We start from the raw sequence: 25242 nt of genomic DNA, 5'->3' as shown, positions 1-25242 counted from the left end.
CAAGCGGAATAGCTGAGGGACGGAGTTACATGTGGTAGTGATCCTGGAAGGCAGGTTTTCCCCTGAGAGGGTTGTAGGAGTAGGTACTAGGTGCCTATTCACAAAGGTAGGTTTTCAGAGGCAGACAAATTCTGTGTCTGGGTGGCCACTAGGATATGAGGTATAGGACATGAAATATGGGAGAATAGGTAGAAAAAGTTACTTTCATCATAAATCTCAGAGGCTTCGGAGGTGGCTTAGACCAACAGTCATTTTATAGATGAGAGAACTGAAGCCTGCAGAGTCCTTACCCATAAGTTAGTCAGACCCAACCCCCATTTGATCTTGGATGGCCTGATTTCCGGGATGAATATTCTTTGAACAGCATTATTATTTCTATAGGCCTCCAGGTCTGACTCCTCACAAAGCTCCTAAACTGTTTCAGCATGGCTCTGTATGTCCACTTTGCTAGAGACAGAGTTGATATGAGAATTGAGAATGAGACTAAAGTTATTAATCAGGGTTGAAGGACTGGAGCTTTAAAAGTAAAACAAGTGCAGGAGCTTAAGTACTTTATTGCTTTGACACTCCTCCCAAGAGATGGGTGGCCATGTTCCCATCCTGTGAACATTGGCGGGCTGACTTGTGACTACAGCAAAGTGTCCCTGTGTCCCAGGCTAACTCATAACAGATAACACTGCTTCTACATAGTTCTTTGGAGTTGCTCACTTTTGGAATCCAGCTACCATGCCATGAGAGAAGTCATGCAGTCCAGGAAGGGGCTTGATATCCCTGGCTGAGTCCAAGCTGCCAGTCTGCAGAAGCATCTTGAAATAGACTGTCAAGTCCTTGCTCAGATCTCCAACAGCTGATTCTGTGTGGAGCAGAAATGGCCTGTTCATCTCAAAACTACAGATCCATGAGTAAATAAATGACTGTTGTAAGCCACTGAGTTTTGGGGGCTGTTTGTCATGCTGGATACCATGTGCTTGCTTACTTGAGTGAAGGTCCCTATAATCAGGAGAATTTAAAAAACTGTTTAGCATACAAGTTTCATTGTTTCTATCATTTTCTTTTCAAAGCTTAAAGATGGACTTGTGAATGACAAGTGTACCCAGATAGCATCGCAAGAAATTTACGTTTGTGGATTTGTGCTTTCTGGAGCCACAGTTTTTACTGTTTTTGTTCCTGGGTTCAAATCTTTAGTCTGCCGTTTATGTTGAGATCTTGGACAAGTTATTTAACTTTTCTTTGTCTGAATTTATTCGACCTATGAAATAGAGCCAATAACTCTCTTACTTTTTGTGGCAGTTGCACAGGAAGTTTATTTAAGGATTAGACATTCAGCTTCTAGAGTCTGGATTTATCAGACACTGACACTTAAAACGTCTGCGGCATTAGGCACGTCACGTGATCTGTCTAAGACTGAACTTTCTCATTTATAAATGAGACAGTGTAAGTACCTACTACAGCGTTATAATTTTGTGAAGATAAAAGAACTAATTCATGTAAGTTGTGTAGCACAGTATGTAGCATAGTAAATACTCAAAACATGTTAGCTGTCATTTATTATTATTGGAATTAAATAATACAGTCCTTCAAAACAAACTGCTATTTTCTCCTCAGGTATATAGCAATATCTTCTAAAGAGCATTGTCCTTCTCCCAACTCCTTCTCAGGACCTCATAGCTCACTCAACCCATAATAATACATTTATATTAGTTAACAACCTTACTCAGACATGAAAAAATAAGAAGATAGATTCAAATTCTGAATGACTTTGATAACTGAATAAACTTTAAACAATGGAATACTCAAATGGGAAATCATTGATTCAGTCTGAATAAAGTTGAAGAAGGACTTAGTAGTCATATTTGCTGAGAAGCTACATATTAGCCAATAATACAATACATATTATTAGTAAAAATGCCAGTACATGAGAAGGTTTAAAATTAGCTGCCAAACATCTGTTATCACTGTGACTATTGATATAACAACTGCTTGCTAGCCATATTTACACTGGTTACTATTTAAACTCATTGTAAAATAATTTATTTAATCCTCAAGACAATTAATATTGGAGAGGTTAACTGCATTATCACACCCCTGGTGTCTGCCTCTTTGTACGGTCCCCTCCTGTGACTTCTGCACTTGGCCATATGACTTGCTTTAACCAACTGTATAGTCATCATTGTGATGCAAGCAGAGGCTTGATGTTGCTCATTGTGACTTGCTCCCTTGGAACATGCTGGAGAAGTTATACAAAGAACAAAAGTGCCCAGAACAGCAGTCCCAGTGAACCACCAGACATGTGAATGTGAATGAGTCCGCTATGGACCATCTACACCCACTAGATCCCCTCACGCAAGAACATGGGTGAGATGATTAGAAGATTCTTCAGCTAAATCCATCCCAAAGAAGAATACACAGTCAATAGATTGCTTTTGTTTAGATGCCTTAATTTCCGGGTGATTTGTTAAACAGCAATAGGTGACTGATACACATATTGCTCTTTGAAGCATGTGGGTATATCAACCTTGGGAACCAATTAGGGAAGATTTTGTTGTCTCAGTTTTACACACGAGGACTCTATAGGGTTGCTACTAGGTTTTCTTCTATAATATTTTATTAATTCTTTCAGCAGATTTAGAAGAAAAGTCTAATATGATATCATAAAGTTCTTTAGAAATTTTTAAAAATTCTAAAGCAAAATATAAGTCATATTTCCAAAGTCAAAATTATTTTCTTTTATATTTGAAAAAATAGCTATAGTGTATTTCTGCTAAGACATCTTTTCCTCGGTATGGAGAAGAGTTGTATTAGCCATCATCAGAACGTATACTTAGAAAAAAAGAGAGAAAGCCTGAGTGAGGATAGTATTTATGGATTGGAATAGCAGTTAGAGCTGAACTGAATTCTCACAAAAATTCTTGTTCACATAAAGAAATTTCACCCTCAATAGTGATCTCTTTTTCTAAAAGAATTTTGTGTTCTCTCTGGCTGCCAAATTGTATTTCACTTGGGCTGTTTTTAAAGCAGAGCATTGCCTACAATTTTATCAGCTTATTTCTAACCATAATTCACAGCTTCCTTTGAGGAAGAGGTACAATTTTGGTTCATGTTTTATTCTTTTTCATTTCCTTTTCAAGGCATGGCCTTATTATTATATCTGGGCCAACTTGGATGCTTGAAGCAACTGATTTTGTGCAGCAGAAGGAAGAGAAGTGAATTGGTTATTTTAACTCTAACGAGAGCAAAGGCAGTCAAGCTGATCTTAAAGAAGTAGACAGTAAATAATATGATTTATTAGGTCTTGAGGTCTCGAGGATGCCATGCTAGAATGCCTTCATTGATTTGGCTTTTTCTCAGGTGAGGAGCACTAGCAGGAATCTCCTTGAACCTTTTGTAAATGAGATCTCTCTCTCTCTTTTTAAGTGAAACATTTTTGACAACGTTCTCTTTCAATCCCTCTTTCTGATTTCTTGTTCAAAGTCAACTTAGTAAAAGCAATGAGAGAGTCTTGTTTTCAAGTTTAGTGTGCATAAACATCACCTGGGGAGTCCACTAAAACACAGACCCTCGATTCACTGCAAATCTTCGGACTGTGTGGATTTCCTGAGATGCTCCAGGAATCTGTTTTTGTTGTGTTTTATTTTTTAAAAAGCATCCAGGTGATTTTGAAATGGCCTAAACCATAGTTTTATAAATTTAGATATAATTATATTGTTATCTTCTAATTGGTATTGGTAAGTCACACATATGTATAAGCAGTTTTTTAAGACCTATGATAAAGCTAGTGAGAACATTAAGTGATAGAGTTGTTTGTAGTGGATACAAGACAGTGAAGTGAAGTGTTAGTTACTCACTTGTGTCCAATCTTTGTGACCCCATGGACTGTAGTCTGCCAGGCTTCTCTGTCCATGGAATTCTCCAGGCAAGATACTGGAGTGGTTTGCTATTCCCTTCTCCAGGGAATCTTCCTGACCCAGGGACTGAACCCAGGTTTCCTACACTGCAGGCAGATTCTTTACCAACTGAGCCACTAACAAGCAAGTGACTAAACAGTGGATTTTTTTCCCTTGACAAAGACAAAATGCAGTAACTAAATATTCAGGTGGTTGCTATGCTTTCATGTCAGGAAACACATATGCAATCTTCCTAAAATGAGCATTGCTTTAAAAAATGGAATTAGCAGGATTCTGTTTATGTCCATATCAGTGAGTCAGTCCATGTGAGGGCACAGCATGGGTGACTGCCAATTAATGACAACCCATGGTAGCTCAGCTGGTAAAGAATCTGCCTGTAATGCAGGAGACTCCGAGTCAGGAAGATCCACTGGAGAAGGGATTGACTACCTGCTCCAGTGTTCTTGGGCTTCCCTGGTGGCTCAGATGGTAAAGAATCTGCCCGCGATGCAGGAGACCTGGGTTCAGTCCCTGAATTGGGAAGACCTCCTGGAGAAGGGAATGGCTACCCAAATCCAGTATTCTGGCCTGGAGAATTCCATGGACAGAGGAGCCTGGTGGGCTACAGTCCATGGTGTCGTAAAGAGTAAGACAGTGACTGAGTGCTTTTCACTTTCATTCTCATTCTAAACAACCACTGCATTCCCACAGTGGGCTTCCAGTCATGCTCATAATCTTGAGGAATTGGATTTTTCTCTTTAGGAAATAAACTCAACACTGTACTTTCATTTTTGTAGCTATTAAACGTAAACTGCTCATGGGCACATTTCTGCGTACCAAGGTTGAATCAGAGGTATTGGTCTTTTGTTTCTGCCCATGCTGAAGAGGTGAGAATATTTGATGGTGATAGATATTTGCTAATGGAGATGTGAACTGAGGAAGGGAATTTAATATGACTTTGTCTCCTTTATATCTTTTCTTAAAAGGTCATATTGACTGTAAAGCTTTCTTCATTCAGAAATAAGAGTGATCTATGCAGAAATGTTTCAGCATGAAGATATATATATATATGTAACAACAGGGTGTTGGGACAAAATATTAATGATAATCCTGCTATTTTTAATGGATTTGACCATGTCATCATTTCTTTAATGCATTCTATTTTTTCATCAATGTGATTAGTCCAGTTTTTTCATGGTCTTATAAAGAATTTAGTTATGACAAATAAGCAACAGTAATAAAATGTATAGAGACTATTTGCAGCTGTACATAGGATCCTGGGACTTTGAGGAGAAACCAGGATCACAGATGCAGTTGTAAAAATTCTTTTATAGAGGTGGTAGGTAAAACCAATGGGTTATATGATTTTCCAGGTGGTACATGTAATGTGTGAAAAGAGTTGAGCATGGGATCCTTGAGGAATTAGTATGTATATGACAAAAAGGGGAAAAAGCCTACTGTTGTACACTTAAAGGGAATGACCACTAAAGTAGTAAAGATCTAGGTGAGAGAATATCCTGAGGGCCAAAGAGAGAAGAAAATCCTTAAAAGAGTCTGTTAGATTCAAGTATTAGGTGATCAGACCTTAGTTAAGGCTTTTGGGAAAAAACTTACTGTAGCCATTTGAAAGAAGAAGAAAAAAAAAAGGAAGATAGCTAGAGTAAGTTATTGTTGCAAGTTTGGTTGAGAAGGGAAGAGAAAAAGTTGCAGTGGATTGTGGTGGGATCACACAGAGTAAAGCAAAAGTGGCTTTATTTTTTAAAAAGTAGAAGGAACTTGGGTTTCCCGGCAGGCTAAAGAGAGGGTGACGGTGAAGAAAGTTGTTATATGTACAAAGAGAGAAAAGATAATATTAACAGGAACTGAGCCCGCTCTGTCCATAGAATTCTCCAGGCAAGAATATTTAGAGTGGGTTGCCATTCCCTTCTCTGGGGGATCTTCCCAACCCAGGGACTGAACCCACATCTCCTGCTTTTCAGGCAGATTGTTTACCATCTGAACCACGTGGAAAACTCCTCGATAATATGGGGATCTCTGAGTGCTTAAATTGACAGATTAATCTTAACTGGAGGGGCACCTTTCCTCTGAGATTAGAGAAAAGGAGTTGAAGATAAGTTTAATGTGTGTAATAAAAAATACTTGTTTTTTCTCTATAGATCACACACTTGTCAAAGAAGACACCACGTTAAATTAGAAAATAAACATGCTCAGGGTAAATGTAGGGTGTAGTTATCCCTTGTGCTGTTAATCGTCAAAACTGTGGGGTTATAATGAACCAATTATTTTATTTTAAAGAACTCAGATGAGTCATTGATTTGAGGAAATGAGTAAACAGAGATCATGTCCATTGTGATAGCCACAGTTCTGTGGTGTGTGGAGAAGGGAAGCTATTTGTCACAGAACGAATGTAGAATGTCCTTCCATTTTCTCCCTCTGATTTTCTGTAATAAGTTCTCATCAAAAGTTCTGCAATTATAAAAGTATTGCTGTAATATCTGTTGTACAGCTTAGTTTATAAATTCTCTCTTGTACTAAAAATAGTTATTTTCAGAATGTTGTCTGAAGTTTGAATTTAAGTATTTATTTGTTTGGACTTCCTGGTGGCTCAGACTGTAAAAAATCCTGCAATGCAGGAGGCCTGGCTTCGATCCTTGGGTCTGGAGGATGCTTCCCAGTGGCACAGTGGAACGAAGCCGCCTGCCAATGCAGGAGATGCACAAGATGTGGGTTTGATCCCTGAGTCAGGAAGATCCCCTGGAGTAGGAATAGGAAACCCACTCCAGTATTCTTGCCTGGAAAATTCCATGGACGAAGGAACCTGGTGGGTTACAGTCTATGGGGTCACAAAGATATGATTGAGTGAGCGCACACACACACACACACACATTTCTTTGTTTAGCTAACTACTTATCTCTCTTATTTTCTCTAGAGAGAACTTTAGGACACTAATGATAGGAAACTGCACATTGAGTTTCCACGCAGTAAACGTTTGCATGTGTGATTGAAATAACGCAACCTGCCTGGTAGTAAAGAGGACACATTAATTAACTGCCACCATGACCGCGTTCACACAGAACTGTGCGTACGTAATAGTCAGGGATTCACTGGCACTTTTTTCTTACAGTTTTGCCAGAAACAAACACCTGGCCTGGTGCCTAATGAACCCAGCCATTCTCCATCTGTTTTATCCTGGACTTATTCCCAGTCACTATGTCACTGTGTGTAGGGATTCTAAGGAGGACAGATATTTGTGACCCGAGGTCATAAGAATCAGTATAATCTTGATTTAGTGACTGGGGCTGTGTAACATTTGAGAGAGCAAATAGGAAAGTATTTTGTATTTATTTAGAGAAAAATGGCCTGATACTGGTTATGAATAAGTTTACTAGAAACAATTATTTTTGTGAGTGTAATTATAATTGTATGAAACCTAGTTAATCAGACTAAGTAGAGAGAACTCTAGTTTAAATCTGTATTTCAGAACATTTAAAGCAAATGTGATTTTGTTACTTGCAAATGAACATTGCATTTAATATTAGATTGAAAGTGTTTTCTAAGAGTAGGCTTTAAGAAATGCCCTCTATTATAAAATGATTATAATTGTATCCATTAATTATCTGTGAATAGTTGTTTCTGGAAAGACTGATACTTTAAAAGAATTTATAATCTTAGTGCCTTGCATAATCCATTCTGAATCTAACTCAAAACATTGGATTGATCTATGAAAAGAGAATAACAATGCCGTTTATGGTCTATGGATGGGTTGGGGCTGGCAGTGTTACAAACATGTATAGTACATGTTTATGTGCATCACAACAGCCTCCAACATGAGCTTAGATGGTGAATTGTTTTTTTAAGTCATCATAAAGATAGCCATACCTATTTTTCTGTCATTCTAACATCATGTTTAAAAAATAATAATTTATGCTCAATAGAATTGCATATTCCTGTTTCAGAGAATATAGATATAATCCCTTCTGTGTTATTAAAAAGCATGTGTCTGCATTAGTCATATTATTTCATGGTATGAGTGCTGCTGCTGCTGCTGCTGCTAAGTTGCTTCAGTCGTGTCTCTGTGCGACCCCGTAGACGGGAGCCCACCAGGCTCCCCCATCCCTGGGATTCTCCAGGCAAGAACACTGGAGTGGGTTGCCATTTCCTTCTCCAGTGCATGAAAGTGAAAAGTGAAAGTGAAGTTGCTCAGTCGTGTCCGACTCTTAGCGACCCCATGGACTGCAGCCTGCCAGGCTCCCCCGTCCATGGGATTTTCCAGGCAAGAGTACTGGAGTGGGGTGCCATTGCCTTCTCTGTCATGGTATGAGCAGAAACATATAATTATATATTTGGAGTATCGCAGTACTTTAGTCAGCAAGTAATCACTTGATGTTTATTATAGGCAGTTCATTATGCTTTAATTTTAATTATACTATTTTTAGTGGATGATGGCTAGTCTGCCAGGTGAGTCTGACAACTGTCCAGACACATTTTTATCACTCTGGAAGATAATACTAGATTGCTTTTCATTTGTGTGACAAGTTTCACTTGTTTCAAGCTCTCATACATGTGCGTCACAGCAAACTTTTGAGGAAATTAGGATAAATATTAATCAATGCCTACTGGTATATGCTCTTGTGATTCTCATACCCTTACCCCTCTTGCATCATTTTCTTTTATGATTTTTGTTCACTATCATCATGTTGCTCTCTCCTCTGGTGCCTGTTTTCTTTCTATGGTTTTTGTTCACTATTATCATTTTTGTTGCTCGCCCCACTCTCCTGCTGAGGGCAGGAACCGTGTCTTGGCTGGTCGCTGTCACTGCTGTCTAGCCCAGTTTCTATCCCAGTTTCTTGCACGTGTTTTATAATATTTGTTGGATGAATGAATTCACATTTTATCAAAAAATGAGTTACAGAGAAATCAAAATATTTGCTTAACTTTATAGAGACAGAACCAGAATCTGTTTCTTATATTTCAGAGTCTATCTGTCCCTTCCTGCATTGGGCCTTATTCAATACAGTTTGCCCCAAATGGTAACCAGTTTTACACACAGAGTTCAGTGACTGATCTTTAATTGCTGAAGAAGTCTCACCAAAAAAAAAAAAAAAGGATACTGTTAATCATCTCAACTGAGAAAAAAATTGAGGGAAATGATTCAGATCTAGCATTGGAAATATGAAGAGATACACAAGGAAGATTTTCCTGGTAGTGTCTTAGTGTAAACGTTGAAATTGGTTTGAGTGGATTCTTGAAAGCTTTCCTTTTATGGAAATCATTAATTGCAGTTAATGCTCATCTACTCTAAATGACGGGGACACAATGTCATTGAGCTTCTGAATTTAACTACAAACCCCCTACCGAGACAATCCTCAGTCAATATCAGTACTTGTTTATGAACCGTTCTTTAACACAAGTTTTGATTTGTATGATGCTGGTAGCAAAATCTTGAAGATTTTTTTAAGCATGAAAGATAATTACTGGACAAAATCCTTTCCTGTCTATAAACTTGTATAAGTTGTTTTATTTGAAGTTATTGAGTCTTGCACATCATTTAAACCTAAAAATATTAATTTAATACTTTTTATTTCTAAAGGTAGACCCAAATAGATATTTCTTCAGTGATGGATGAAATCAGGAGGTCATTTATAACTTCTAACAAATGTTCAAACTTCTCCAGCCAGTAGAAGTTCTAGGGAAAGTAAAAGCCAGTCAAATAGAAAACTTAAAAAAAAAAAAAAACAAACCTCCCTGTTAGATGTCTGTAATACAGTGTTGCTGAAATTCTTATCATTTGTTTAAAATATCATGATTTATAGATGTATGTCTCCAAGGCTCCAAGGCTTAGACATATTGAAAATCTCTAAAGGAGTCTTGCAGCCAGAAATGAACAGTTGATTAATCAGGGAAAGGTTTTGGCATTCCAGTCTAAATGTTGGTTGAACTCATTTTCCTTTGATAAGAGACAAAAATTTAGATCAGGGCAATTTTGATGAATTATGGTCCTCATTCGATATAGGAGCTAACTCGCAGTGCCTGTTGAATTTAGAAAAGACATTACAGTTTGGGGAATTATCCAACCATCAGCACATACACTTTATTTTCTTATTTTTATTTTTTTGCCTGAATATCTTTCAAAATTCTTTTCCTATTGGCAATACATAAAAGGTTTTATTTTAAAATTCTGTATCAACTTTGCTTTAAGAATCTGCTTAAGTAAGAGACATCTTTTAATTTAGTTTGTTCAAAGGTTCCAACACTCTGTTTAGGTAGCCTGACACTTCTGCCAAAACCTCATAAGTAGACTCAAGGGAGATGAAAGGTGATCCACACTGGTTTCGAAGCAGAATTTTGAAGCATCTAAAATTGAATTGTGCTGCAATTAAAACAGGATGATGAGCAACTGGGCAATTATTTTGATAAAGAAATTACTAATGAATGAAGATTTAAATAAAACTTATAAGGAATGAAAAGTCACTGTTTACTCAAATTTCAGCCTTTGACCACTGTATAATATAGGATAACCAAATAAAATATGGTAACTACAGATGGCAAAGAGAATCATTTTTGGGTTTTAATACATATATCTTTGTATCACATAGAATGCCTAACACTGTGTATCCTGATTTTAACTATTTGGCTTCTTCCCCCATAGAAAATATTCCTCCTTCTTTTGCCTTCATTAATGCTTTCTCTAGAATCATTATCATCAATTTTCTTAAGCTACAAAACCTAGTCTAACGATGAACACTTTCATTTGTGTCATTCTCCAGATTCAGTGGTACACCCATCAGAATAAATTTCTTTCTAGAGTGATTACAATCCTTCACCATTTCATCTGTTTTCACCCTGTTTCAGGCCCGTATCATAACTTTTACCCTGTGATTCATCCTTTATAGTGTTACTTGGTGATTTTCTCATTATATAATTATTATGTTCCTTTTTGGGAAAAACAACAGAAAACAATAAAAATAGTAAAGGTAAATTTCTTAGCATGGAATTTATCATTTTATGACTTTCTAAACTCATTTTCCAAGTTTTTGGTTTTTCTCCCAATTATATACAAGCCACCGAGTAGTGATCCCTGAGAGAAGGAAAATGAATAAGGTAATTTCTACCACTGCCCTAGATGATTCCCTGGAGTTTCCAGGCCACAGGCAAGGAGAAAGAATTTGAAAAAAACCCAAGACAACCCCTTTCAGTAGAGGATAAAGAGTCTAATGTGTCAGGGCTGCTGTAATTTGCAGAGCAAAATATGAAAGATGGTGCAACTACACAGATTATCTCAAACTATGCAAAGGAGTTTCTTCCAATTTTTGGTTGAGTATTCATTTGCATATACAAGGAAAGAACTACTGAAAAGTGGAAGGTGGAACAATCCCAAAGGTCACAGAGGACTGGCCGTAGCTCATGTTCCAACAAGGACAAGTGGAAAGACCAAAAGTCACAAAGAAGTAGGATAAGACAGCCCAATAATCATGAGAAAAATCAGTGAAACACAGCGAAAGAAGTACAGTGAATATTACTTCATAAGAAATTAAAGAGGATAACCCACATATTGAAATAAAATATTTACAAATGGTATATCAATAAGGACTGGTAACCATGATACAAAAAGCAGCCTTACAACTAAATAACAAAAGGGACAAATAACTCAATTTATTTATGGGCACGTAATCTGAATAGATATTTCTCCAAAGAAGTTACCCAAGTGGCCAGTAAACACATCAAAAGGTGCTCAGTGTCATCAGTCATTAGGGAAATGCAAATAAAAACCACAATGAGATAACCATCTACATCTATGAAGATGGCTGTAACAAAAAAGATTGAAAATAAGTATTGTGGAGGATACTGGAGAAATTGGAACCTTCATAAATTGTTGGTGAGAATATAAAATGTAGCTACTTTGAAAAAGAGTTTGGTACTTCCTCAATTGGTTAAACACAGAGTTATCATTTAACCTAGCCATTTTCATTCCTAGCTATATACCCAAGAAAGTTGAAAACATTTGTCTACATAAAAATGGAGACATGAGTGTTCCTAGAAGTATTATTCATGATACACAAAAAGTAGAAACAACCCAGGGGCCCATCAACTGATGGAAAGCTAAATAAAATGTGGTATGATTTGGTCATAAAAATGAAAGAAGAACTGATATATGCTACAACATGGATGAACCATGAACACTCCATGCCAAGTGAAAGAAGCCATATATAAAAAGCTATATGTTAACCTACACAACATTGTAAAACAATTTTCCTCCAATTAAAAAAAAATTTAAAAAAGAGCAAAAATGAAAAGGGCCAAATATTGTCTGATCCATTTATACAAAGTGTCCAGAATAGGTAAATCCATAGAGACAATAATTAGATTAGTAGTTGTCATGGACTCAGGGGAAGAATAAATGGAAAATGTTTTCTAATGGCTATAGAATTTCTTTGTGGAATGATTAAAATATCCTAAAATTAGATAATGGTTATGGTTGCACACTATAGATGTACTAAATACTACTGAATTGTACACTTCAAAATGGTGAGTTATCTAAATAAGATTATCATTAAAAATAAATTGATAGTATTAATAGCCTAAGATTTATTAAAGAAATTAAAAACTAAAAAACATTTCTATCAAAAAAAATTCTAGATACAATCACTGCTGCTGCTGTTAAGTCACTTCAGTCGTGTCCGACTCTGTGTGACCCCAGAGACGGCAGCCCACCAGGCTCCCCCGTCCCTGGGACTCTCCAGGCAAGAACACTGGAGTGGGTTGCCATTTCCTTTTCCAATGCATGAAAGTGAAAAGGGAAAGTGAAGTCGCTCAGTCATGTCCGACCCTCAGCGACCCCATGGACTGCAGCCTACCAGCCTCCCCCATCCATGGGATTTTCCAGGCAAGAGTACTGGAGTGAGTCTATAAAACATTTAGGAAGAAATAATCTCAAGTCTACAAAAATCCTTCTGGAAAGTAGAGAAAGAGGGAATGTTTCCCACTTCATTTTATGAGGCCAGTTTTGTCCAGATTCAAAATAATTACAACATAAGAAAGCTATAGATCAGTATCTATCATGAATAGTCATTATCAAATATTGGAAAACTGAATTTAGTAATACATTATATATATATATATATATATATATATATGTTTATATATATGTATGTTTATGTGTATCTATCTATATCTATCTATCTATCTATCTATACCCTGACCAGCTGAGTTTTACTCCAAAATGCAAGGTAGTTTTAACATTTGAGAACAAAACAATGTAACTCACCTTATAAACAAACTGAAAAGCAAAAATGGTATAATTTTATCAATAGATGAAAAAACAGCAATCATAGTTCATGATAAAAAATTTCCACAAATTAAGAATAAAAGTGAATATCCCTAGGCTTCCCTGGTGGCTCTGATGCTAAAGAGTCTGCCTGCAATGCAGGAGACCTGGGTCGGGAAGTTCCCCTGAAAAAGAGAATGGCAACCCACTCCAGTATTCTTATCTGGAAAATTCCCTGGACAGAGGACTTGGGGGGGCTCAGTTCATGGGGTCACAAAGAGTAGGACACAACTGAGCAACTAACACAGTTAAAGTACATTTAAGAAAATTGTATAGCGAGGAGGAGGAGGAGGTGGAAGAGAAGATTCTGAACGTGGAGTTCGGGGTGGAGGAGGGAGGGCTGCCAGGAGTCTCAGAGATGTGGGATGGGGTCTTCCTGGTGGCCCTGGAATTTGGTTTTCCTGGTGGTAGAGGTTGGTAGTTCCTCCTTTAACCCTCTTGTTGGGTAGGGACAGGGTAGGGTGGAAAAACATGTTTCATGTTTAACAACCTTGCTGGATGATTATTGAGCAAACCCAAGTTTTAAGAGCCTCAGGTGGGCACCAACTCTTTACTTCGGAAGATTTCACTGGTGAGTGGCCTGAAGGTCACTCAAGAGGGTGGAGAGGAACTAAAAGCAAAAAAAAAAAAAAAAAAATTAGCACTTAAGAGTGTCAAGGTCGAGAGGGACTGGGCAGAAGTACAAATTAGGGCACATTCTGTTCAAAGAAACTAGAAAACAAATCAAAGCTGCTGGCACCTCTTAAATTAATCACCGCTTCATTTATTCACTTGCCGCCAAAGCTCAGACTGGGGATGGGGTGGGGGGAGTGTTGACTTTCTTTTTTCTTTTAAAGCAACGTTGTGGTATTTAAAATAATTATAATTTTTTTTTCTGTTATACTAGAGAATTAAGAGCAGGCAAATGTAACCAATTTCAGCAGATTTGAATCAAAGGATTTATTTAGGTATTTTAAATTAAGTACCCAGGTTGTCTCTAAAGTAGTGCTTCTCAACTTATGTAACTTCTGATTTTTCACTGAAGGAATTTCTGAACAAAGTAGTCATGTACTCCTTTTAAAAGTGTTTTTCAAGCATAAAATGTTATCATGTTAAGCATAACTTTTCAAATCCCTGTGTATCCCTAGTAAAAATTCCTGCCATCCTGTTATACTTCTGACCCCTCCCCCACCCTCTACTTTAGAGCCCAACTCTAACACCTGGGCAGTTCTAACACTCTCCACTATTTCCTGATTCTCCTCCCAAGTCACCTTGCTGCTTCTGGCTTCCTCTCAACTACCCACCACACTCCCTCATTCTTAGACAAGGGTGCGGAATTAATTCTTGTCTGATTAGCAGCTACTGTCCTTGTACTTCCTGACCTGCCTTATTGTCTTTTCAGGGATAGGCTGGTGCTGAATGGTGTGGGAGGCTATGCCCAGCTCACTGCCCTTGTTATCTTTGCCAGAGCCACCCTAACTCCCCTTATGTCTGATATGTGTCTCAGGGTGAGGAGCCCATAGGAGGGGAGTCACCAAGGTAAATCATGGCGAAGACGTCAGGGAGCTAGACCTGTACAGCACCCCCCCACTGGTGGAAGTCGACACAACCCATCACCATGAGCCCTTGAAGCATTGTTTGGATCGGAGGCAATAGGAGGAGACTAGAGGAGGTGAAGAAAGCTTCTCTACTGAAAAGGAGTATTTAACAGCACCTTACAATTTTTAGGAAAGACAAACTTTTGAAACCTAAAACTTTTAAGTAACCACAATAAACTTTGACCTGAGTCTCAGGGTAGATGTCTCCAACTCACTGTTTAAACTTCAGTTTAAGTCCTAATGTTAAGTTTGGCCATAAATGAGGCTTGACATCATGATAAAACAGGCTCCTCTGGTGTCTGAGATGCACCTAACCTGTGTGACCATCCTTCCTGTTTTCTAGGGCTCCTTAACTATTTGGGATTCACCATGAAGAATTTTTGGCCTTATTGTTCTGGCATCTGTATTGTAGGTTGTCTTCACTTTTAAATATTAGGCAGCTCACAGTACTATAAATGGATAAAAAAAATGAAAGTTGGGGCTTCTGATTGGAAGGTTTGTATATTATTTAAAATTGCAAAGGTAAGAATAGTGGAAGAATGGAATAAGATAAAACATTTGGAAGAGGAGGAGGTTTAGAGTAAATGAGCTAAATCCTCCCTTTTCATATTAAGGTGTCTAGAGATATTATTTCAAGTTGATAAATGGAGAAAAAGAGGTTAAGCCTTTTATGTAGATTTATGGAGGTAACTGCTAAAGGTACTAAAAACAAACAGTTAAAAAGAGGGTGAATCTGGGGAGTGCGATGGGGGTGGAGGCAGCGAGCAGACGGGAAAGGCATTGCTGCTTTTCCCCCTAAGTTCTTCTCTCCTTGTTTTGCTCCCAACACATGTATGACTCCACTGGAATTTTTTTTTTTTCCCCTAAAAAAAAATGCAAAATTGTATAGCTAATATCTTACTGGTCAAAGCCTGAGTGCTTTCCTCTTGGATGGGGAACAGTTCCCTTTTACCTTTTCAGGCCCATATTTTACCATTTTCACTAGTTTGAGAGAGGACTGAGTAGGCTCAGTCCATCTTAGTGGAGTTATTTAGCCACTTAGCCTCTGGGGGAGAGCAGTGGAGAATTCTAGCGCCACATTTTGCTTCTTTCTTCATACTTTTCCTCATCCCTTTTTACTGTTTAAAAGAATGAGTCAGGTTGGGTGACAGGTAATGTGTAGGGTATCTTTGCCCCTCCAGCTCCTTTTCCCCACCTCTCTCCTGAGGATACCTTCAGCGGGCTCCCTCCTTGCTCTCTGTATCCCAGGAGGGTTTAGCTATTTGGAAGGACTGGCAAGAGACCAGAAGACCGGATGTCTCTGCACTTATTCCTTCTTCTCCTTCCTTGCTGGAACTTAAATTGGTAATAGCTGTGTCATTGACCAAAGGTCCCTGCCCTGGAGCTGCAGCTCTCCCTGATGCTGTCCCGTCATTTGTCTGCAAGCCTAGGGATGGGAACAACATTCTGCTATTGCCAACCAGGTGATTCACCATCTCTCATGGATTTCCAAACCTTTCCCATACCTGTATAAATGCCCCCCCCCCCATTCTGCATTAAATGATCCTCAATTATTCAATTTTGCATGGTCCATCTAACTGATACAGGGAGAAATTAAGATATCACCTACTTCAAATGCAGAGGTATTAATTACAATTCAAATCATCTGACCCTTATGTTAGTCTTGTTACTGTTCATGTGAAACTGTGAAAATGTGATTGAAGAGACAAAAATATCACTGGTATGTTTATTCCCTAAGTTTTCTCCCAGCTCACTGGTTGAAGGTGTTTCTGAGGTTAGCGCTCTCCTAGGCTTCTGCTTTGGAGAAGGCAGTGGCACCCCACTCCAGTACTCTTGCCTGGAAAGTCCCATGGATGGAGGAGCCTGGTGGGATGCAGTGCATGGGGTCACCAAGAGTCAGACACGACTGAGTGACTTCACTTTCACTTTTCACTTTCATGCATTGGAGGAGGAAATGGCAACCCATTCCAGTGTTCTTGCCTGGAGAATCCCAGGGACGGGGGAGCCCGGTGGGCTGCCGTCTATGGGGTCACACAGAGTTGGGTCAGACATGACTGAAGGACTTAGCAGCAGCAGCAGCAGGCTTCTGCTTTGCCCCAGCCCTCCCTGCATGTGCAGTTGCTTCAGTCATGCCCGACTCTGTGATCTCATAGGCTGTAGCCCACCAGGCTCTTCTGTCCATGGGATTCTCCAGGCAAGAATACTAGAGTTGGTTGCCATTTTCTTCTTGGGATCTTCCCGACCCAGGGATAGAACCCATGTCTTTTATGTCTTTTGCATTGGCAGGAGGGTTCTTTACAACTAGGACCACCTGGGCCCTCCGTACTTATTCACTATTTGTATAAATAGTGCTCCTGAACTAGGAATAGAGCTGATTCACTTGGCTTATATGTGCTGACTTTCTACGTATGGAATGATTCTTGACTTGATCCAAATGGCCTCTCTACAAGTGAAATGTTGTGATCAGGAGTACAAGTAGAAAATTGAATCACATCCGCATTCAGCTCTTAGCAGCTAGGTTATTTTTGTTCACTATGATCAAGCTGAACTTCCTAGAATCAATGGATTTCCCCAACACTACTTTAATTATGGTGAAATATATTGTCCTTGAGTTAAATTTCTTCTTTACCTTTTATCTGATTGTGGGAATGCATATTTTAAAGAAAATCTAATGAATAATCAATCATAATCACTGTAATATAAACACTAGAAATGTCATTTCCCCACTCACTTGGGAGAGCAAGTAATTTATTATAGATGATTAGAAAAATGTCAGTTTAGTTTTCTCCACATGTATCTGAAAGGAGTACACATAATTTTGTTCTAGGTTATACTAGAACTAGGTCTATTGAGTATTATCTGGAGGGTTGCTGATAAGAACTGGTGAACATCAAATCCAGTGCTTATACTTTTATCTTGACTTGGTTTTGCAGTCTGGTGTTGCACTCATTTATCAGTTCTTTTAGCATTCAGAACATGCATTACATAGATAGAATTTTGTAATTATCACTTGATTATTAAAGCCTATGAACTTTTTCCTAACTTTCCAAGTTAGTATCCAGTTCACCAGTATATACATCATAGACTATATTTTTTGTATTACATTTCAAGTTATATAATATTTAGTAAAATCTGAAAGGAAAAATTTGCCATATTATGTAAGAATACTCATGAAAATCCAACTGCTAAGTGGTAGAAATTTTGTATACAGTCTACACATGAGGGTAAGGGGTCATGCTAAGATTTTTGCAATTTCAGAACTCTTAACCAAACCATCTAGAATAGATGAAAACTAAAACCCTTGGTTACAGGCAGCTAATAATTAAAAGAAGAATTATTAAGCTTTTTGGTATCTGGATAAAAGTGAAGTAGGTAATACATTTGATAAAGACTACCATTGATCTTATAGTAGCTTTATTAATTTTTCTTTAATAATTCAGAATTTACAGTGATTCAAGGCTCAAAATAACCTCACATGCTTATTAATCAACTCGAGGATGCAGTTGTCAGTGTGAGAGGGAGTCAATAAGGAATGAATGAGAGTGAAGCTGAGCAGCAGTGATAATGCAGTGTCAGGGAGCACACATTAGCAGGGGAGTTGTCATTAAATTTATGTTACATTTCTTCAGCAATGTTAGAGAATCATTTAATTTGATTTAATGAGTCTATTTTAGAACACTCAATGTATCACTTCACTATGTGAAGAATTATTAATTATATAATAAAAAGATACCATATAACACTTTTATTTTGCATTGAGAATTTGCTTCCATATAATTTTGTTTTCTTAACATCTCAGAGAAGACAGGCCAGAGAGAAAAAGCAAGAGTAAAAAACCAAGGTTTCTTCTCAAAGTTTGTAATTTTACTAACCGTAACACTATCTGTGTTTTAATATAAGGTGTTTTCTTCATAAAAGACCACTGGCATGAATTTTTTCCCCCAATGTTTTTGTAATAAAAATTTCCAAGCACACAAAAGTTAGATGGAATTTCACAGGGAGCATCCATCTACCTACTTCCCTTCTGCCATTAACAATATATTATACTTGGATTTTCATATATCTATCCATTTATCCAACCCAATGTCTATCCATTAATCTGCTTATTTTTGATACATTTCAAGGTTAATTAAAGATACTTACACCCTGGCTAAATATTTCAAGTGCATTTGACTTTAAATAGAAGTAGCTAATCTTTGATCAGCACATTATTCTATACAAAGCACTTAACTATGTTACTTGTGGTATCTTACTGATACACCCAAAAAAGTATGAGAAAGGTGTTGTTTTTATTAAATAAACTTTCCAGGTGAAAATATGGACACTTAATTATGGAGGCATAATTTTCCCAATATTCTTAGTTGTAGAGGTTGGTCAACTTGCAAGGTTGATTAGAAAACTTATATAAATTGATTAGTAAACTTTCTCCGATTATATCTTTGTGGTAGGGCTGGGATTTGAACCTAAAGAGTCTTAATTCCAGAACAAGAGCTTCTGTATTAGTTTTTTTATTGTTGCTGTAACAAATGCCCACAATCTTAGCAGCTTAAAACAATATCCATTTATCTCCGAGATTCATGGGTCAGAAATCTGTACAGAGCATAGCTCATTTGGATCCATTGTCTAAGGTCTCACAAGGATGAAATCAAAGTGTTATCTGGGCTGGTTGTTGATCTGGAAGCTCTGCAGAAGATTCTACCTCAATCATGTGTTGGTCAAATTAAGTTCCATGTAGCTGTAGAACTGAGGTCCTCCTTTCTTTACTGACTATCTGTAAGGGGGCCATTTTGCTCCTAGACGCTGGCTGACTTCCTTAAACTTTCTGTATGGCCCCACTCCAGCAATGATGAGTTGAATTTCTCTCATTCTCTGAATATCTCTAACTTTTCTTCTACTTCATCTTTCTACCTTCAGCCAGAGAAAGCTCTCTGCTTTTAAGGACCCATCTGATTAGATTAGATCCACTCCAATAAACCAGAGTAATCTCCCTATTCTAGTATCTATAATCTTAGTTACATTTGCAAAATCCCTGTTGTTATGTAAAGTTACATATTTACAAGTCTGACTATGTTAAGGATTTCACTCTGCCAGCCGCAATCACAGTTATATGCCATTGCTTTCAGTAGTCCTATTTTAAAAAAAGAGTTCCTGATTATCAAAAATTTTATTAAGAGTAAATTATAAAGAATTTAATTAATATTTGAGGGTAAAATCTGTGAGAAATTATTGTAATATTTATATTTACCTTTTGATTTCTGGATATATGTTGAAAACCAAATGTTTCAAGATAACAATAAAAATTATGGTCCTTTTCCCTGTGAAATATTCTCTTTCATAGGCTGTGAGTCATTCTGTTTTTATTTGAGGCATTCTAGCTGACTTGTTGCATTGCATATCTGAAAATTTATAATCATCTAGTCTTATTTATTTTCATGGAAATATATAAAATGACACAACTGCTTGGAAGCTTTAGGTCTTTTCTCAACATATGTTTGTTCTAGTTATATCCTGAAGGGTATTCCACACATCATTGCATTGGTGCATCCAAGCAGCAAAAATTCAGAGGACACAACAGATGGAATTGCTTTTATCTGTGAATGGCAGATATTGGTCATTCATTCAGAATTGCCAGTGAACTAAAGTAGATTCTAGGGTAGATAGACTGAATCTGAGCTTCCCTGTATGGCTTAAGTGGAAGTATCCAAGTCAAATAAAAAATTCTTGCCCTCACAAGTATGGATAACATATACTTTCAATATCCACATTGATGCAAATTAATTAGTTTTTCATCCCATCCTTATAATATTTTCTTGTCTATTGCTTTATCACTTTCTATGTTACAATAATTTCTGTAAGCTCACTCTGGTCATGGTTTAAATGTGACTCATATTTACGGCCCTGACATTTCCTAATACTGATTCTAGTACAAAACATGTGCTCAGTTTTGATTATTTAATCCTTTCATTCACTTATTTTTGCATACTGAGTGAATGAACTGAACTTATTGTGGCTCTAAGTTATATTAGTCATTGTTAAGTCCTGGGACAAGAGAGATAAATTGGGAAAAGATTCTTTAAAAGTTTACAGACAAGCAGAAATGAACAACATGCAAATAAATTTATTATAATACAGTAATGAGTGCTATGATCAGGAATATTAAAAGAACATAGAAGAGACGGACCTAACTGAGGCCTAAAGACTCGAAAGATATAAATATTTGTGTGGTGTTTGCACTTTCATACAATTATATGAACTAAGGCTAAAAATATGTAATAAGCAATTATATCTATATGGCAACTGATTAGGACTGTTCCCGTAGTTTTAAAAATTAAGCCTACTAGCATATCATGGATACTATACGTAGCTTAAATAGCATTATATGGACTTAATGATTTTAGGACTATACATGAGATTTATTTCTGTATATGCCTTCTGATAAGTTATTTACCTAGTGAAGCAAATATATAATCAAATTACCATTCTTCTATAATTTTTTCAGTCTCCTAAAATATGGTAAGCTCTTGGGCATCATTACATTCTATGAATATCTTCTTAGTATAATGATTATCAGGACTGTTCACAATGTTCTGTTTCTATCAGACACTTCAATCCTCATTTTTTTTGCATGATTTCTATATAGTTCTACAGATAACAGAAAATCTTCTTTATTTCTTCCCTCACTCTTTTTTCTATTGTCTCTATTTACTTTCCTTTATTTCAGGGTGTATAGATGAAAACACTTCTTGTACATCAAACAGTGTGGTGTGCAATGAAAAGGGAACCAAAACAGTAAGAAACAGTCTTACCCATAAAGAAATTAGAATGTAGACAAGAGTCAAATGTAAATACCAATGAAAGCACAATGCTCTCTGTTATTTAATACTTGGCACTTGGTGAACTGAATGGTAGGGAAAAGCGAGCTCAGTGTAAGCCACTTTATCCATGAAAGCCATCACTGGATCTTTGTGCTGAATTGTTATCCAGAGTAACTGGCTACCATGACAGAGTTATAGCGGGAAGGGGACTCTTTCCCAGAATGTTAGTGCCATGACTCCTGGATGGCTGGAACATATGTTTGAGGAGCTGTTCATCCCGTGGTGTTAATGTACTTGTTTGTGCTGGTTTGCCACCATTTTCTCATTTCCCTTTGAGATCTACTATAGCTTGCCTTTATAAGACAGTAGTTTGCAAGTGGTTATATACTCTTGCAAAACTGCAAGAAGCTTGTATATAATGTGAAGTACATAACCATGAGAGAAAATATAACTGGCTTTAGAGAATTCCAAGTTGGCGTATTGGTAACCTCAGTGTTGACTCATGCTTTAAATGGTTTTCCCCCTACCTGTATCAATGGACATATCATTCAGACAGAAAATCAGGAAGCAAACAGTGGTCTTACATGACAAATTAGACTGGATAGAATTAATAGACATATACAGAAAGCCAAGTAGAATGCACATTTGTTTTCAAATGCCTGTAGAAATTTCTCCAGGATAGATTACATGCTAGGCAACAATATAAGCCTAAATAAATTTAAGAAGGTTGAAATCATGTCAGGCATCTCTTCTGACCACAATGCTATGAGACTAGTAGAAATCAACTACAAGAAGAAAAGAGCAAACACTGCAAATATGTGGAATATAAATCATGATACAAACAATCTATAGGTCACTGAAAAAAAATCAAAGAAGAATAAAAAAAAAAAAATACTGGGAGTCAAATGAAAATGGAAACAGAACAATCCAAACTGTAGGAGATGCAGCGAAACGTTTCCAGAGGGAATCCTGTCGTGACTCAAGCCTGCCTCAAGAAGCCAGAAAAATCTCAAATAAATAATCTAAGCTCACACCTAAAGGAACTATCAAAGAGAGCAAACAAAATCCAGAGTTAGTAGAAAGAAAGAAATAATGAAGATTAGAGCAGAAATCAATGAAATAGAGACAGAGACCAATGAAACTAAGAGCTAGTTCTTTGAAAAGATAAATGATGTATAGAACAGTCTTATGGACTCTATGGGAGAGGGAGAGGGTGGGAAGATTTGGGAGAATGGCATTGAAACATGTAAAATATCATGTATGAAAGGAGATGCCAGTCCAGGTTCTATGCACAATACTGGATGCTTGGGGCTAGTGCACTGGGACGACCCAGAGGGATGGTATGGGGAGGGAGGAGGGAGGAGGGTTCAGGATGGGGAACACATGTATACCTGTGGTGGATTCATTTTGATATTTGGCAAAACTAATACAATTATGTAAAGTTTAAAAATAAAATAAAATTTAAAAAATTAAAAAAAAAAGAAATTGATAAACTTGTAGTCAGATACATAAAAAAAAAGAGAGATGGCCCATATAAATGAAAATTAGAAACAAAAGAGAATATACATGCCAACACCACAGAAATACCAAGGATCATAAGAGGATACCAAGGATCAAATACCAAAGATCATACTAACAGTTATATGCAAATGAAATGCACAATCTAGAACAAATGGGTAAATTCCTTGAAATGTATAATCTCCCAAGACTAAATCAGGAAGAAATAAAAAATATGAATATATAGATTACTAATAGTGAAATTGAAACAGTAATTAAAGAAAAAGAAAACTCCCAACAAACAGAAGTCCAGACAGTTTCACAAGTGAATTTAAAAAAAAAAAGAATTAACACATACCTTCTTAAACTGTTCCAAAAAGTCGAAGAAGAAGGAATGCTTCTGAACTCACTCTATGAAGCTATCATGTTAATACTAACACTAGACAAGGACACCACATTAAGAGAAAGTTACATACCAGTATCACTAATGAGCATAGATGCAAATTTTTAAACAAAATATTAGCAAAATAAATTCAACAATGCATTAAAAAGGTAATGCACCATGATCAAGTGGGATTTATATCTCAGATGCAAGAATGGGTGAATATCTGGAAATCAATTAATGAGATACACCACATTAACAGATTGAAGAGTAAAAATCATATGGTTACTTAGTAGATGCAGGAAAAACTTTTGACAGAATTCTACATCCTCTTATGATAAAAACTCTCAGCAAAGTGGGTACAGAGGGAACATACCTCAATATAATAAAGAATATGAATGATAAACTCAAAGCCACTATAATACTCAACAGTAGAAAGCTAAAAGCATTTCTTCTACAACTAGGAACAAGACAAGGATGCCCACTTTTCCCACTTTTATTTAGCATAATATTGGAATTTCTAGGCATAGTGATCTGACAATAAATAAATAAATAATGGAATCTACATTGGAAAGGAAGAAGTAAATCTTTTTTCAGCTGACATGATATCATATATAGAAAATCCTAAACATACTACCAAAGTGCTATTAGAACTAATAACTGAATTCAGTCAAGTTTCAGGATATAAAATTACTATACAGAAATCTTTTGTCTTTCCACACACTAATAGCAAACTATCAAAAATAGAAATTAAGCAAAAATTTTATTTACACTGCATTAAAAATAATAGAATACCTAGGAATAAATCTAACCAAAAGGTCAAAGACTTATACTCTGAAAACTATAAGATGTTGATAAGAAAATTTAAGACAGTGCAAGTGGAAAGATGTAACATGCTCATAGACTGGAAGAATTAATAATGTTAAAATGACCATACTATGCGAAGCAATCTACTGATTCAATGCAGTCTTATACCAAGGGGATTTTTTTTTTTCGCAGAACTTGGAACAAATATTTCTAAAATTTTTATGGAAACACAAAAGACCCCAAATAGCAAAAGTAATCTTGAAAAAGAAAATACTGGAGGGATCATACTCCTTGATTTATTTATTTATTTTTTTATACACCTTGATTTAAAACTAAACTACAAAGCTACACTTATCAAAATAGTATGGTACTGGCACATAAACAGGCACATAGATTAATGATACAGAATGGAGAGCCCAGAAATAAACTTACATTTATATGATCAATTAATCTGTGACAAGACAAAAATATTCAGTGGTGGGGAAACAGCCTCTTCTATGAATGGTGTTGGGAAAAGTAGATAGCTATGTACAATAGAATCAGAGTGGACTACCTTTTCACATCATATACAGAAATAAACTCGAAATAGGTTAAAGACTTAAGTGTAAGTAAAACCTGTTACTATAAAACTCCTGAAAATAAAGATAGTCAGCAAACTCTATAAAATAGGTCCTAGCAATATTTGTTTAGATCTGCTTCCTTGGGCAAGGGAAGCAAAAGCAAAAATAAACAAATGGGACTATATCAAACTAAAAAGCTTTTGCACAGTGATGGAAACTATCAATAAAAGTAAAAGGCAGCTTGCTGATTAGAAGATTTTAGCAAACAATATACCCAATGCTGCTGCTGCTGCTGTCTATTCAGTCGTGTCTGACTCTGTGCGACCCCATAGACGGCAGCCCACCAGGCTCCCCTGTCCCTGGGATTCTCCAGGTAAGAATACTGGAGTGGGTTG

The 25242-nt window shown here is 36.8% G+C and overlaps 1 protein-coding gene and 1 long non-coding RNA gene across 8 annotated transcripts in view; one reads left to right on the top strand and one right to left on the bottom strand.

Annotated features, from left to right (window-relative positions):
- KCNC2 (potassium voltage-gated channel subfamily C member 2) overlaps positions 1 to 25242 on the top strand; it is a 238140-nt gene that overhangs the window by 78652 nt on the left and 134246 nt on the right. The gene's annotated exons all lie outside the window — the stretch shown is intronic.
- On the bottom strand, positions 535 to 2139 carry LOC132345234 (uncharacterized). Its single transcript, XR_009494437.1, has 2 exons — positions 2084 to 2139; positions 535 to 990 (listed from the first exon to the last, which is right to left on the bottom strand). It is a non-coding gene; the product is annotated as an uncharacterized lncRNA (long non-coding RNA).

Source organism: Bos taurus, chromosome 5 (genome assembly GCF_002263795.3).
Source record: "Bos taurus isolate L1 Dominette 01449 registration number 42190680 breed Hereford chromosome 5, ARS-UCD2.0, whole genome shotgun sequence".
In the NCBI taxonomy this organism is placed as follows: Eukaryota; Metazoa; Chordata; class Mammalia; order Artiodactyla; family Bovidae; genus Bos; species Bos taurus.
This window is presented reverse-complemented; position numbering and strand designations above follow the sequence as displayed.